The sequence below is a fragment of the Anabrus simplex genome, chromosome 11, assembly GCF_040414725.1.
Source record: "Anabrus simplex isolate iqAnaSimp1 chromosome 11, ASM4041472v1, whole genome shotgun sequence".
NCBI classification, from domain to species: Eukaryota; Metazoa; Arthropoda; class Insecta; order Orthoptera; family Tettigoniidae; genus Anabrus; species Anabrus simplex.
The window spans coordinates 86,128,290-86,142,472 of record NC_090275.1 but is presented as its reverse complement, the minus strand read 5'-3'; the positions used below and the strand labels follow the sequence as shown (position 1 = coordinate 86,142,472).

The window sequence follows — 14,183 nt, the reverse complement described above, 5'->3', positions numbered from 1 at the left end:
AATTTTTTCACTGAAGATGGCTCAAACGAGCCGAAACATGTCTGAACTTGTTTACTCCGTCTAATGACGGAATATATGATGTATTGAACAGGAGGATACTTTCATTTTTCGCCATTGTAAAGGTTCACCATTAGTTCTAGTAGTTTATGAATGCGAGAGGAAGCACTCTGAAGTGTAGAATTGAGATTCTCAAATAAAGGAACAAAGAACCATAAAGAACCATAAAAAAAATTTCTTCATGATTTTGTATAATGTTCTTATTCATTAGCATAGGAATGTCAGATTTTGAGACACATGCAAATCTTTTGGGAGCGACCAATTCTGATGACTCAGTAACATTCCTCTTTTCATGGTCTTTTGAACAACCAGGCTCAGCTTTGGGATCGTAAATGATGTTAAGCTAGTAGTTGATGCACACTGAGCATTAACAAGCACCTCATCTTTAAGGAAACCCAGTAGTTGATCCCATTGCTCTAACAGCCCATGCAAGCACCTTCCTAATTTTAGCCATCTTGTGCAAACGTGTTTCAGTATCTTCGTTTATTTGTTGTGAAGCTATTGGAATTCCTTAAGGCATTCCTTCCTCTTACAACTCTTTTCTAAATAATAGAAGATGTCAACAAACAGTTCATTAACTTTAACAGGCAAACTGCTTGCACCTTTCTCGGCAGCCAAGTTAATCAAATGGCATGAGCAACCCAGTATGAAGACAGATGACTGTGCTTCCCTTAAAACAGCAGCAACTCCATTCTCCTTTCCAATCATGACTGGAGCATTGTCGGAACAGAACGCTACAAAATTTTGAATTGGTATTTTGTAACACTCTAACTGTGAAATTACTAATATTACGTCCTGTGGAATCACCCACCAAGGCTGGGACAGACAACACTGAGCTATCTTTTCCTGCTTTGGCACAAAACAGGTGATGACAATAGGGTATAGCTTGGCATTACTATTGTTGTTCTCATCCATAGCTGATGAAAATGGTTCATGTTGCATGTAACCAAGTTCACTTCTTGAATCCGTAGCCATTTCTTTCAAAATGTATGTGGTTTTCATACGACCACAGCCATATTTTTTTGCAATTTCTGAACCTGGAAACATTTTCCTAAACAGAGCACCAGCATGATCAGCAGCAGCTAATGGTATATTATGTTCAATTAAAAATGAAGTCAACAAGCATTCCGCTCTTACTATATCAAGTTCGGCTCCAGAAGAGGTAAAAAACAAATTAATTTTCTGACTGCCATCCTTAAATTTTGTACTGGAGACATGTTTAACAGATTTTATGTGATTTACTAATTCTGTTCTTCCTTCGTGAGAAACGTTTATATCACACGAGCACATGGAATAGAATGCGAATGTTTCGCCTTTCCGTGATCGTATAAAACAAGGAAATTCAGCAGAATATGCCTCCCTAAAAGATTGATAATGTTGTTTCTTAGTTGAATTCATGACGAACACCACTAAAAATACTAAATCGCTTACAAATTCGTCACACAATTCCAAGAGTTTCAGAACTACCGCCAATCTTACTCACTCCCGCATGCAAACAAAGCCTATCAGCTGATACGAAGCACGACACTGTTACTAAAGTTGGTATATAATAATAATACTTCATTAACGGTAATACCATTTTACACAACAATAGAAAAAAATAAACAAAAGAAAAGACACTAAAAAAGAAAGTTCAGTGGAGTATAAGTAGAAAAATATGTACAGATATATTCACAGGTTATATTACAAGTACAGGAAAGTAATAGTCAATTCTGGAGATTATGTAAGTGATTTCTAAATTTTGACAATGAGCAGTTAAATATATCTATACCCACTCTGTTTAGAGATCTTGACATTTGTTCAAATGGCCCATTGAATGCATAATTAGTTCTATGCCAATTTGTAGACCATGTGCGTCTATCTTGTATATGTTCGTTAATTTTTTCAAGGAGTTGTGGACAATTCACCAAGGAATTAAGCAATTTAAAAATGGAGAGTGTATCCAGGAATTCACGGCGTTGTGATAGACTATGCAGATTTAAAGACTGTTGTAGGGCTGTATAATCAACATTTTCATATGAGAATCCTGCTCTAAATGAATATAAACGAAGAAATTTATGTTATACTGAATCTAATCTATGGATAGAGGTCTGATAAGAAGGGTTCCATACAGGTGTACAGTATTCTAGCATAGGGTGTACCACAGATACATACAGCAATCAATAAGTATCTAAGTTTGAAAAATCTCTGGAATATCTAGTAATGCAACTCAAACTTTGTAATGATTTCTTACAAATATTTTCAATATGTTCATTAAATGATAGGTTATAACTGAATAAAACACCAAGGTCATTAACTTGTGAAACGGGTTAGAATGATGTTGTTACTAAATTTGTACTGAAATGATATTTTCTTCTTGTTTTTAAGAAAATGACATTATTTTACATTATTTTTTCCGGATTAAGTTTCAACCCATTTTGAATGCAGTACTTTTCCAGATGATGTAGATCTTCTTGAAGTTTTAAACAACCAAGGGGACAATTAATTTGCATAAAGATTTTTTCATCGTCAGCAAACAAAAGCAATTTGGAATTCTTAAGTATACTCTTAATGTCATTATGTAGAGAGTAAAAAGTAAGGGTGCACGGTGAGACCCTTGAGGAACTCCACTGGTAACAATAATAGGCACAGAAAAATGATTCCTTATTTTAACAATCTTCCGGCAATTTTTAAGATACAATTCAAACTAGGAGAGGAGAGGCCCATTAATTCTGTAACCTGTTAGTTCTTGCAGCAATATATTGTGGTTAACAGTGTCAAAAGCTTTTGAGAAGTCTGTACAAATGCAGTCCACCTGAGATGGTTCTCTATTGCATCCAAGAGGAACTGATAGAATAAAAGAAGATTGCTACAGGTTGACCGTCCTGAAAAGAATCCATGTTGCTCATCAATGATGATGTTTCTAAAGAGAGGTATGATCTTGTTATGGATTATTGAGTCAACAATTTTGGAATGAGAAGAAATTATAACTGGTTTATATTATTTTATGTCAGTTTTATCCCCATTTTTGAAAAGTGGACTAATAAATCCTTTCTTTAATTCCACTGTGAAAATACCTTGGTTTAATGATAAGTTGAACAGATAAAAGATGGCTTCACATATAGTAACTGAGCAGTACTTGAGCAAGTAAACTGAAACACCATCAGGTCCTAAAGTTTTCTTTAATTCCAGAGATATTAGTTTGTTGTAAATTTCTGCCTTATTATTGTCTGTATCTGACAGATTGACAGAAGAAGGATAATCATATGATTACTATTACTATTCTGATAAGAAGAATAAACACATGAAAAGTGTTTAGCAAGAAGATTGACAATATTTTCCCCAGTATCTGCTGTAACTTCATTAAGATACATTGCTGAAGGAATATTATTACATGGCCTTTTAGAATTTAGATATTGCCAGAATTTCTGTGGATTGGAAGTAATACTTTGTTCAAAGTTGGAGACATAGTTTGTATAGCAAGATTTGAATTCAGATTTGCATTCATTTCTTAATTTTGAGAAATGCTGATAATCACTATTGAGACCTGATATTCTGTACTGCTTGTGTGCTTTCTTCTTTTCAATAATCAGCGACTTCAGTTTATGATTATACCACTTTGGGAATTTGGGAGTCTTAAAATTCTGTATAGGGATATAACATTCCATGCCATAATGTAGTATTGAATAGAAAGTTTCTACTGCTTTATCAATTGATACATTTTGAAACATCACCTTCCAGCTGAACTGTGACAGGTAATAATTTAGTCCATTATCAGGACCTAGTGTTTACAGTGCACTATGTCTTCTGGTATGGGCTAGAGCAATTTTGTTACTTTCATTGGTCTGTCTCTGTCTTATGCTTGGCTTTGACAATATGAAAGTGACTGAGGTATGAGTGATGATAGTAATGCCATTCCTTCTGCAGCCAGTCCCTGCTATGAATGGTGTGAAAATGTTGCTCATAGGGTCAGTTGGTGCATGCATTTCAGTGGGCTTGGCAGACTGATATGTAACAGCAACTTCTGGCTCAGTGAGGAAAGCAACGGGAAACTACCTCACTCCTCATTTCCCTAGTACGCCTCTTCAGTGATGCCTAGGCCTTCTATGACAGCTGATGGCAGAGCTGTTGAGGATCCAACCAGCCTTAGGGCTGAAGACTGAACATACACATGGTCACCATTTAAAAAGTCAAAATAAAAACTATCAGCAGGTAAGGAATTGTATAGCTCATTTATAGGTAAAGAAATCTCTAATGTTGGGTGGTGTCTATCAAGGGGGACAATACTTTCATTACTAGATTTTACTTCCATGGAACTGGAGTTACTGAAAACCAAATCCAGAAAGTGATTCAGAAAATTTGGTATAGCATTAAACTGATTTAAACAGAGATAAGAAAATGTGTCTATAACTAAAGTGGACTGCACCATGTGGTTACCTACTGACACAAGGCCAGAAGATGTTTCTTCATTTACTATCCAATTAAGATGTGGTAGACTGCAGTCACCAACAAGAAGCAATAAATGGTTGTCGAGATTTGACATAATTTTTTCAACAGCAATGCAATGTTCTAAATATTTTTGGACAGGAAACTTGGGTGGAATGTATACTGCACTAATGATTAATTTTGTGATGTTAAAAGTTAGGGACAAAAACAACTGTTCACCTGTGCTAAGGCTCTGTATCAGAGTAGGTTTAAACCTCTTGCTAATACAAATCATTACATCCCCATGGGATGCCTTCATACTCGTTAAAGAAGACCTATCACATCTGAAAATTGAATATGTTTCGAGTCCGAGTTCCTCATTACTAATTTCATCATTTACGTTTGTTTCGGTTAATGGTATCATGAAGTTGTAGTCGGCTAAACATGAAATTCTAAGTTCAATTAGTTTGCTTCGAAGTCCATTTACATTTTGATAGTATCCTCTAAAGAGTTCATCTAACCTTTTCATTGATGTCTTTGGTGCTTGCTTAGTATTGTGTATCTGACCTCTGTGAAATGATTCCCTATGTACATATTGTATTTCATTCCTGATATAGGTTATATTTTTTAAATCATTTTCTGTATCACTTAAGTTTTCGCCATTAGGATTAGCAACACCCCTCATTTTCTTAATTAGTTTCCCGAGAGCATTCTTCTAGATATTCTATCTAGAAGTTTGCCAACCTTAGAGATTCCTTTTCTGTTAAGGTGTAGCTCATCCTTTCCAAAATCAATGTCTCTGAGCCAACTATTAGCATCGACAAAAAGGACATTTCCATTATGGCATAACCAGGCAAGAGTGGAGTTTACAGTATCTATATAGCGAAACTCAACATCGTGCCAATATAAAACGCCACCGAGACAAAGCTTTGCCACTGTAAACCTCCTTTTTATCGCAGTAATAAGTCTATCAGTTTCGGTCATAATGTCACTAGGTGTTGACAAATTATGAAGGTCATTTGGGCCTATATGAACAATTAGGGCGTCAGGATTTTCTTTAATACTATCACTGTTCACATGTCCTGCAAGTTGACGCACTCATATGCCTGGATAGCAGTACGCAATACTCTCTTCAACTGCGGGTCCAACATTTCTTATTATCGTGTCCCCCACTGTTACTGTACAGGTTTGTTTATGTTCAAGTGTTCCAGTCGCCGATTTTTTTTTTTTTTTTTTTTTTTTTTTTTGACACTGCAGCCAAGTCATATTACATGTTTACCTCTTGATCATTTGATTCTGACACTTGAAAACTGTTTTGTGTCACTAAATTATAAGTTACAGTATCTTTATATATATATATATATATATATATATATATATATATATAAAATAAGAGTTTTGTCTGTACATTGCTTAGAATTTGAAAAGAATGGTATTTCTGTATCGGTCATGTCCATAGTAACAAGGAAATGCACTTTTTACTTTTCCGTAATTTCTGTCTGTCTGTCTGTCTGTCTGTCTGTGTGTATGTATGTACACGCATCACGAGAAAACGGCTGCAGAGAATTTAATGAAAATTGGTATGTGAAGTCGAGGGATGAACCACTACAATCTAGGCTATAATTCATTTTACTCACGCCGAGTGAAATGGTAGTTTAGGGGAAGGCCTAAAATTTAATTCTCAAATATTTATATTATTAGTGGTCCTATCGATAAATACCACATAACTAAAGTTATATAGAATTAAATTTCCGATCATTTATATCATACATTGTTACCATACTAGCTTTGATAACACAGATATTCATGAATTTGTATTTTTGTTGCCAAGTCCATATCAACGCCGAGCCACGAGCAATTTTATTCGCCCAGCATGAAATTGTAGTTTAGGAGAAGGAGCCTAAAATTAAATTTGAAATACCTATGTTATTGGTCCTATCGAAAAGTACTACCTAACTTAAGTTATAGAGAATACAATTTCCGAGCATTTATGTTTTATTCAATTTTACCGTACCGACTATGACAAGAGTGGTATTTCAGAGTCGGAAGAAAACTAAATGTGAAGGCCTACAATACTGAAAGCGCATAACATTGATCAACAATAACATTACATTGACCATTGTTTGTGGTGATGTTCGTTGTCTCTTATGCTCCCGCTCAACTGCGATAGAAGGTATTACTGCTGCGTACCGAGTAAAACAGCCTGACTGAATATTGGCAGCAAATAGCTGTGGAGTTAGAAAACTTTCTTCTTTAGCATGTCATTCCCCTGCTTCATACATTTTCTGATACCGTACTGCCGGTACGTAACTCACTGGTTCATCATAGTATTCCAGCTATTTGATCCCTACTCCGACGCGCTGTTTTGAATGAGCAGTGTCCAAAGGCAGAGGATCACGTAGTAGTAGTAGTAGTAGTAGTAGTAGTAGTAGTAGTAGTAGTATGACTTGGTCCAGAATTACTATTTAGGCATATTCCAAATTATAGCACCACAACTAGCTGATGTCTGAAAAGAGCCGTTCCTTAAAAAGAGCTTCTTCCTCTTCACTTTTATTTAATTCTACATTCATTTTATTCCAAATTAGCAGTGAAGAGGGGGTTTCTCCTCTGGCTTGGAGGAAAAAATTGCCTCCAAGTCAGATAAGATTTTTCCGCTGCCAGTGTAGTGAATTTAGATTTTCCGGCTCATCAGGTACTCCTAGGAAAGAGAGTAGTAAAAGGGCATAGCTTTTGCCCTGGGACTCTCCACTGTGCAACTCCCCCCCCCCCACACACACACACACGCACCGAAAAAAGACCAAGAGTGTTCACGGACCACGGCTTTCTGCGGCCTGGTCATTCCAGCTCTGGAACTTTGGACTGTTAGATCGGCAGCGTAGTACTGTTCGTTAAAAGTGAGAAAATGTGTGGTTTTTCATTTGATCGAGTATTTCATGTGAAATCATTGCTTTTACTCGCACCATTCTACTGACGTCATTGCAATGACCTTTGTTCATTTCAGTTGGGAAAAGTACTAAGACAGTCTTTCTGAGGATGTAAAAAGGCAGGTGGTGAGTAAGTGTCCGCCATTACAATGCAATTCCCTAACACAGTCGTCAATGAGAAAAGATGTTTAGTGATTTCTCCGTCGCGTTTCTAGGGTAACGTTAAGAGCTATGCAATTTAATACAATCTTGCTCACAACGTGTACTCTACCTAACCTACAATTCTGAATACAATGTAAAATTCCGTTGCGAAGCACGGGTACATCAGCTAGTAGCATATATATTCACAACCTGCTACTTTTCACTGATTTCTTTTCTTCAAAAACACAGCCTGCTACTTGTTTAGGAACATTTCAGTGAATGAAGTAGCAGTTGAAGTCGAACAGTTGACAACAGCACGGTGATAATGTAATGTGATAATGTAATGTGATCAAGACCAACTACAAATCTGAAAGGAATAAAGAACTGTTGTTCATCCGACAACAAGCCCTCTTGAATGGTTTCAACAATAACATGACTGATAAAATAATTAATAAATTTTCGGAGAAGCAACAATCTAAATTAGCAGTCAAACCTAGTAAAACTGAAAAATATATCAAGTTCACATATAATAATCCGAACATACACGTAATAACAAATTTATTTAAGAGAAAAAATTTCAAAATTGCATTTTCCACCAATAACAACATGAAACATAGTATTTTCAACCATGATACAATAAATCTCTCAGAAAAAGATAAATTCTTTGATTCGGGAATATATAAACTCACATGCTTTGAATGCAAGAATACATACATAGGACAATCTGGCCGCAATTTTAAAATTAGATATTTGGAACATGTGAATGCTGAAAAACATAGAAGATTCTCAGCAATGGGATCACACATGACTGCCACAGGTCATAAATTTACCAACATAGAACAAGACCTGACCATCATAAAAAAAGTTAAAAAAGGGCAGCTTAATGAACACATATGAAGATCTATACATTCATCTAGACCAACTTGTAAAGAAAAATGATAACCTTAATGAAGCTATAGAATATGAGAATCCATTATATTATCAAATTCTAGTATATTTGAAAATGCTTGAGAAAGATCACGAAAAAAGAATTGGAATTTCTCCACCTACAGATAGCCCTACAACTTATTCCTCCTCAGTTGAAGCTATAGGTGACAGCAAGGAAGTTCTTGACACACCTATATTCCCTGCTCCTCCGCCTCCTCAGGTGCAAGAGCAAGGAAGAACGCATCACCAATATTACACCCGACACAAAACTGTGAAAGAATGACAGGAGTTACTGTTCCAAAGGAAAGCAGGCTTAATAAGATTTGACAACCAGGAATTAGTTATATTTTCATCTGCATTAATAATAAGAGCCACACTGTGATATCTGGATTTATTCATTTTGATAATTACTTGTAAATTTGTATAATTTTTAATTTTATAAATTGACCTTTTTTCATGAATTATTAAGAAAAGAATATTCATTAGGACATATTCTCTATGGAATATTGTACAATGACGACTGCTTTCTATTGTAGAAATAATTTATATATTTTCTCTTGAGTTATTTGTTTGTTTTAATGTTGTCAATCTTATGTTAATTTTAAGGACACTTCCTGTAAAGCATTACTTTGTCAATTTATATACTTTTCATCTAAACAGTGTTATGTGGCTGAAGATGTTGATATTATACGAAACATGTACCACTTTTGACCATTAAAAATTGCCTTAAGCAATCATTGTATCGACTAGGTGGAAAATAAATAAATACTTAATTGTGAATCTAGTGAGCGTATAGTCGAAAGGGAACGTTGTTGTCAATCGGTGGGTAGCCGAGTGTGTGATGAAATTCTGTAATTAAAGAGTTATTTTGAAAATTTAATGAAGGACCATAATTGGAATTAAGGGGCTGAATAGTGGAAGTTAAATGGAAAGTGTTGACACTTACCCCTTTGACCGCTAACATGTTAACTTATGTTGAGGGCTTTAGAGCAACTGGCAGTCGCCGGGCTCTTACTTCGCGTGTTGTATTAGTGAAGTCTTGGTGGAGGGGGTTGAGCTTGAGAAGGTGTGGCTAAGGGCTCATTCGCTGCGTGTGAGGAGGAGTTGCTGGCAGCGGGAGAAGGAGCGAGCGGTGGTGTGTGTGTGTTGGATTGGTGGGAATGTTTACAGATTTGATGCTAAATATTTTATAAAAATTACTATTCAGAAGGAATGGTTTTTTTAATAGAATTGGAATCTGTTCATAAAGAGGACTTTTGTTATCTATTACGTCATTTAAGTTTTTGTCTTTGTTAAATTGTTGATCATGTTTTCAGATTCAGATATTAACACAATATTGTTAAGTAATTGTATATCACATTTTATTTTGTAATAGTTGTTTAATGACCTCCAATCCATTTTACAAGACGTAGTTTTTAACAGTATTCATAAGTCATTCCCAATCAGGTACCTGATTTATTCCAAAGCTAAAAAATGGCTGATGATGCCTACTATTGATAAGCGAAACATGTACCATCCAATGTATTAATTTTATGTTAACATTTTGATAAGGACAAAGTTCTAACTTTTAAGATTGTATTGTACTGAACAGGTGGGAGAACAATATAAACATACTAGTGTTATTTAATTACCAGCTACTATCGAAAGTCAAACAAATCTGATTTGGACACAGAAAGCAAAAACAAGCGTGGATATTAAAAATCCGTACAATAACGTTGTTCATATGTACAACCGTAAAACACACTCAAAATCCATACATTTTACGGAAAAACTGGAATACTTGGCAGGTATGTAATAATAATAATAATAATAATAATAATAATAATAATAATAATAATAATAATAATATATTATATTATATAATATATTATATTATTATATTATATATTATTATATTATTATATTATTATATTATATTATTATATTATATTATATTATATTATATAATATATTATATTATTATATTATATTATAATATTATTATTATTATTATTATTATTATTATTATTATTATTATTATTATTATTATTATTATTATTATTATTATTATTTATTTATTTATTTACAGAGTTTACGCCCACATTGGAGCACTTAAATCAGACTACAACAAATTTGTCTTCCTTTTCTTCTCCCAAAAAGTCTTGAGTCTGGCTGACCTGGCTGCCCTCTCCGCATCCGTTATAACATATTGTTTCCTCTGTACAGTGGTCAGAGGAAGCCTGATGCATTTATTCTTCAAAATACTTTTCTCGCCTCTGTTTTCTATGGTTTGCATGGTAATATTCAACTCCTCCAAATCACTTTGAACTTCTTTAAACCAATTGTTTTTTGATTTACTATTCCAAAAGTAATTAAATAATTGTTTTAAAACTCTGTTATCACTTTGTCGAAATATATGACAAAAAAAGGCAATTCTTCTTTTTCTCATCGTGTCTGTGATGGACTCACTTTCCCGATAGATAACCTCATTCGGCAACAATCTCCACTGTCCACCCACCTGATGTTTCTTGTTTATGATCGTCCTGAGTATCCTTCGATCAACTCGTTGTAAGGGTTCTGTTGTTGATCTAGTATTGAGTTTAAATAATGTTTCACAAGCATAAGTTGCTTCTGGTTTAATAACAGAGTTATAATGCCTAAATTTAGCATTAATCGAAAGACATTTCTTTTTGTATGTAGGCCAAGTTATCCGTTGTGCCTGCTTCAGTTTATATATTCTGCTCTCTATTGATGGTTTTTCATTGCAATTCCAAGTGAGATTTTCACCCAAATATTTAAATGTACTTACAATTTCAATTTGTTTATTATTATTTAATAATAGCTCTGAATTTGAAGTTCTCAAAGTAGGCATTATTTTTGTTTTATCATACGAAATTTGCAATCCAACTTTTTTTGCTACATTTGCAAGTTCTTCCAATTGAACTTTAGCCTCTTCGAAACCATTTGCCAGTATCGCAAGATCATCCGCGAATGCCAAGCAATTTAGTTTGATATTTTTTTTTTTTTTACTTTTGGAGGACATACCTTAGTCCACTCTCGCATGACCTTTTCCAATACACAATTGAACAATAATGGCGAAAGTCCATCTCCCTGGCGGAGGCCTGTTGTAATTGCAAATGATTTAGATAACTCATTTCTGAATCTAACTTTAGATTGAGTATTCTTAAGAGTCATACCAATCAGGCTAATAAGTTTGGAATGTAGACCAAATTCCTGAAGGACATTCAACAGTGATTCACGATGTATACTATCATATGCCTTTTGAAAATCAACAAACGTAATAACTAAATTTTTGTTTCTAGATCTATGATGTTTCATAATCCATTTTAAACTGATGATTTGGTCAGGGCAGCTTCTTCCTGGACGAAATCCACCTTGATATTCCCCTAGTTCACAGTCAAGATGACCCTGTATTCTGTTATAGATAATCTTAGATAAAATCTTATATGTAATATCCAATAATGATACTCCCCGATAATTATTTGGATCAGATCTATCGCCCTTTTTATGCAATGGTTGAATTATTGCCATATTCCACTCTTCAGGCATTGTAGCAGTATTCCGAATATCTATAAGATGTTTATGTAGATTCTGAACGGTTTGGTCATTAGCATTCTTCCATACCTCTGCGACGATTTGGTTCTCTCCCGGTGCTTTATAATTTTTAAGGGAATATTTGCTGCTCGTACTTCATTATAAACGGGCGGTGTAACCTTTTCTAAAGGTATCCTATTTTTTGGATGTGTGTCATATTGCAGATATTCTGAAGGTTCCTCACTGTTAAGTAAGTTCTCAAAGTATCTAGCTAAAATTTCCGCATTATCTTGATTAGTATGTGCCTGTTTTCCATTAGTATCTCTCATTAGGAGTGTTGGGGGAGTATAATTTGTTTGGTATTGCCGAAATGTTTTATAGTAATCTCTTGTCTTATGTTGAGTAAATGCTTCATCAATAGAGTGTAACATCCCCGTGTGATAATTTCTCTTAACCCTTCGGATGATTTTAGCCGTATGTCGTCTAGCAGTAACAAGTTCTTCGCGTGACTGTTCTGTTTTCCGTTGTTGATCAATCAACCATGCCTTGTGTCGGTGTTCAATCGCTGCATCGCACTCCTCATTCCACCAAGCATGTTTTTTCCTCTTTTTAACGGGAGCGTTTTCCTCAGCAATGGTTTTTAGCTTGTTAATTACTGTTCCCAAATCATCACTTAGATAGGTTTTAGATTGTTCATAATATAACTTATTATTAATGAGATAGCTAGGGTCATATGTTTTCTTCCTATTACATTTGGAGAGAATGCGTTTCTTTTTTTGGAGTTAATTTTATTTTAATTTTGGACAAATAATGATCTGAATCTATGTCCACTCCACGGAGGACCCTCACATTGTAAATTTCCTTATGATAGTTCTTATCCATAGCTACATGATCAATTTGGAACTCCCCTAATTTAACATTAGGGCACTTCCAAGTCATCAGTTTATGTGGTCGTCGTTTGAATCGTGTGGTTTCCAAAAGTAGCCCATGATCAATACAAAGATCGATCAATCTCTGACCATTCCTGTTAGTTAGATGATGAGCTGGCCATTTACCTACAACATTACGAAACTTTTTCTCACGGCCTATTTTAGCATTGAAATCGCCAAGCATGTTTAATATGGTTATCGGAAATGGATGATAATAGTTGGTCTAGTTCTTCCCAAAATTTATCTGTGTCTTCCCTGTTGGTCCTGTTTTTTTCATTCGTTGGAGCATGGACGTTTATCAATGTGTACGTTTTATTCTCTACTTTGATTGTCATCAATGCCGTTCGGGGGGAAGTGGAAGAAAAAACTTCAATTGAATCTAAGATACTAGTATGAACCAAGAAACCAACTCCAAACTGAGGAACACTCTTTAGTACTCTTTCACCTGGGGGACCCTTGTATAGGCGATATCCCCCTGACTCAAGGGGGTCTTGATCCATATTACGCAATTCTTGAAGAGCAGTTATCAGTATCTTATGTTGATCTAAGACATCTGTGAGATGTTTTAATTTGCCCACTTTCATTAATGAATTTATGTTCACTGTAGCGAAATATGAGAACTGTCCTGATTTATTAAATTTAAGTTTCCTCTTGATCAGATGGGTCTGCATGTTGTTTAATGGGTTGCAGGTGCTCCGACTCGCCTTGGTCTTCCATGTGACACCCCACCGTATCCGAATGGTGTCTTTGTTTGGATCTGATGATCGTGTGTATCCAAACCGGTGAATATTTCATTAGAAGACTAACCATAATAGGCTGATTGTCTGATCAATGATCAATACATTTCTGACCGAAGTCAGGGCTTACAATGCCAGATATGATCTGGCAAGGTGATGAATGGTGAATGATGGGTGATGAAAGATGAATTGTGAAGAAGGCTTTTTGCCTTATTTCATCCTAGTTGTTCAGGACTGGGAGTAGGCATTTCCTCCATACCCCGCGAACATTATGGTTTTCCCGCCAATACTCGGGTAGCTGATTGCAGTGGTTTCCCACTGGGCGATGGGGTCGCCACATCCCTACGCCAAGATGATGATGATGATGATGATAATAATAATAATAATAATAATAAATAATAATAATAATAATAATCAAGCTCAATATTTCCATTATTTACCCATGGGTTAGAGAATTGTTTCCAAGTTATACGAGTCCATTACACTTGCATCAAGCTGTAGGTCGCTTAATCTGCAGTAAAATTGACATA

At 35.1% G+C, this 14,183-nt stretch overlaps 1 protein-coding gene across 2 annotated transcripts in view; it reads right to left on the bottom strand.

The window, feature by feature from the left end:
- The window catches only part of LOC136883437 (fatty acid synthase), an 844,467-nt gene that overhangs the window by 446,451 nt on the left and 383,833 nt on the right, over positions 1-14,183 (bottom strand). The window lies entirely within an intron of this gene.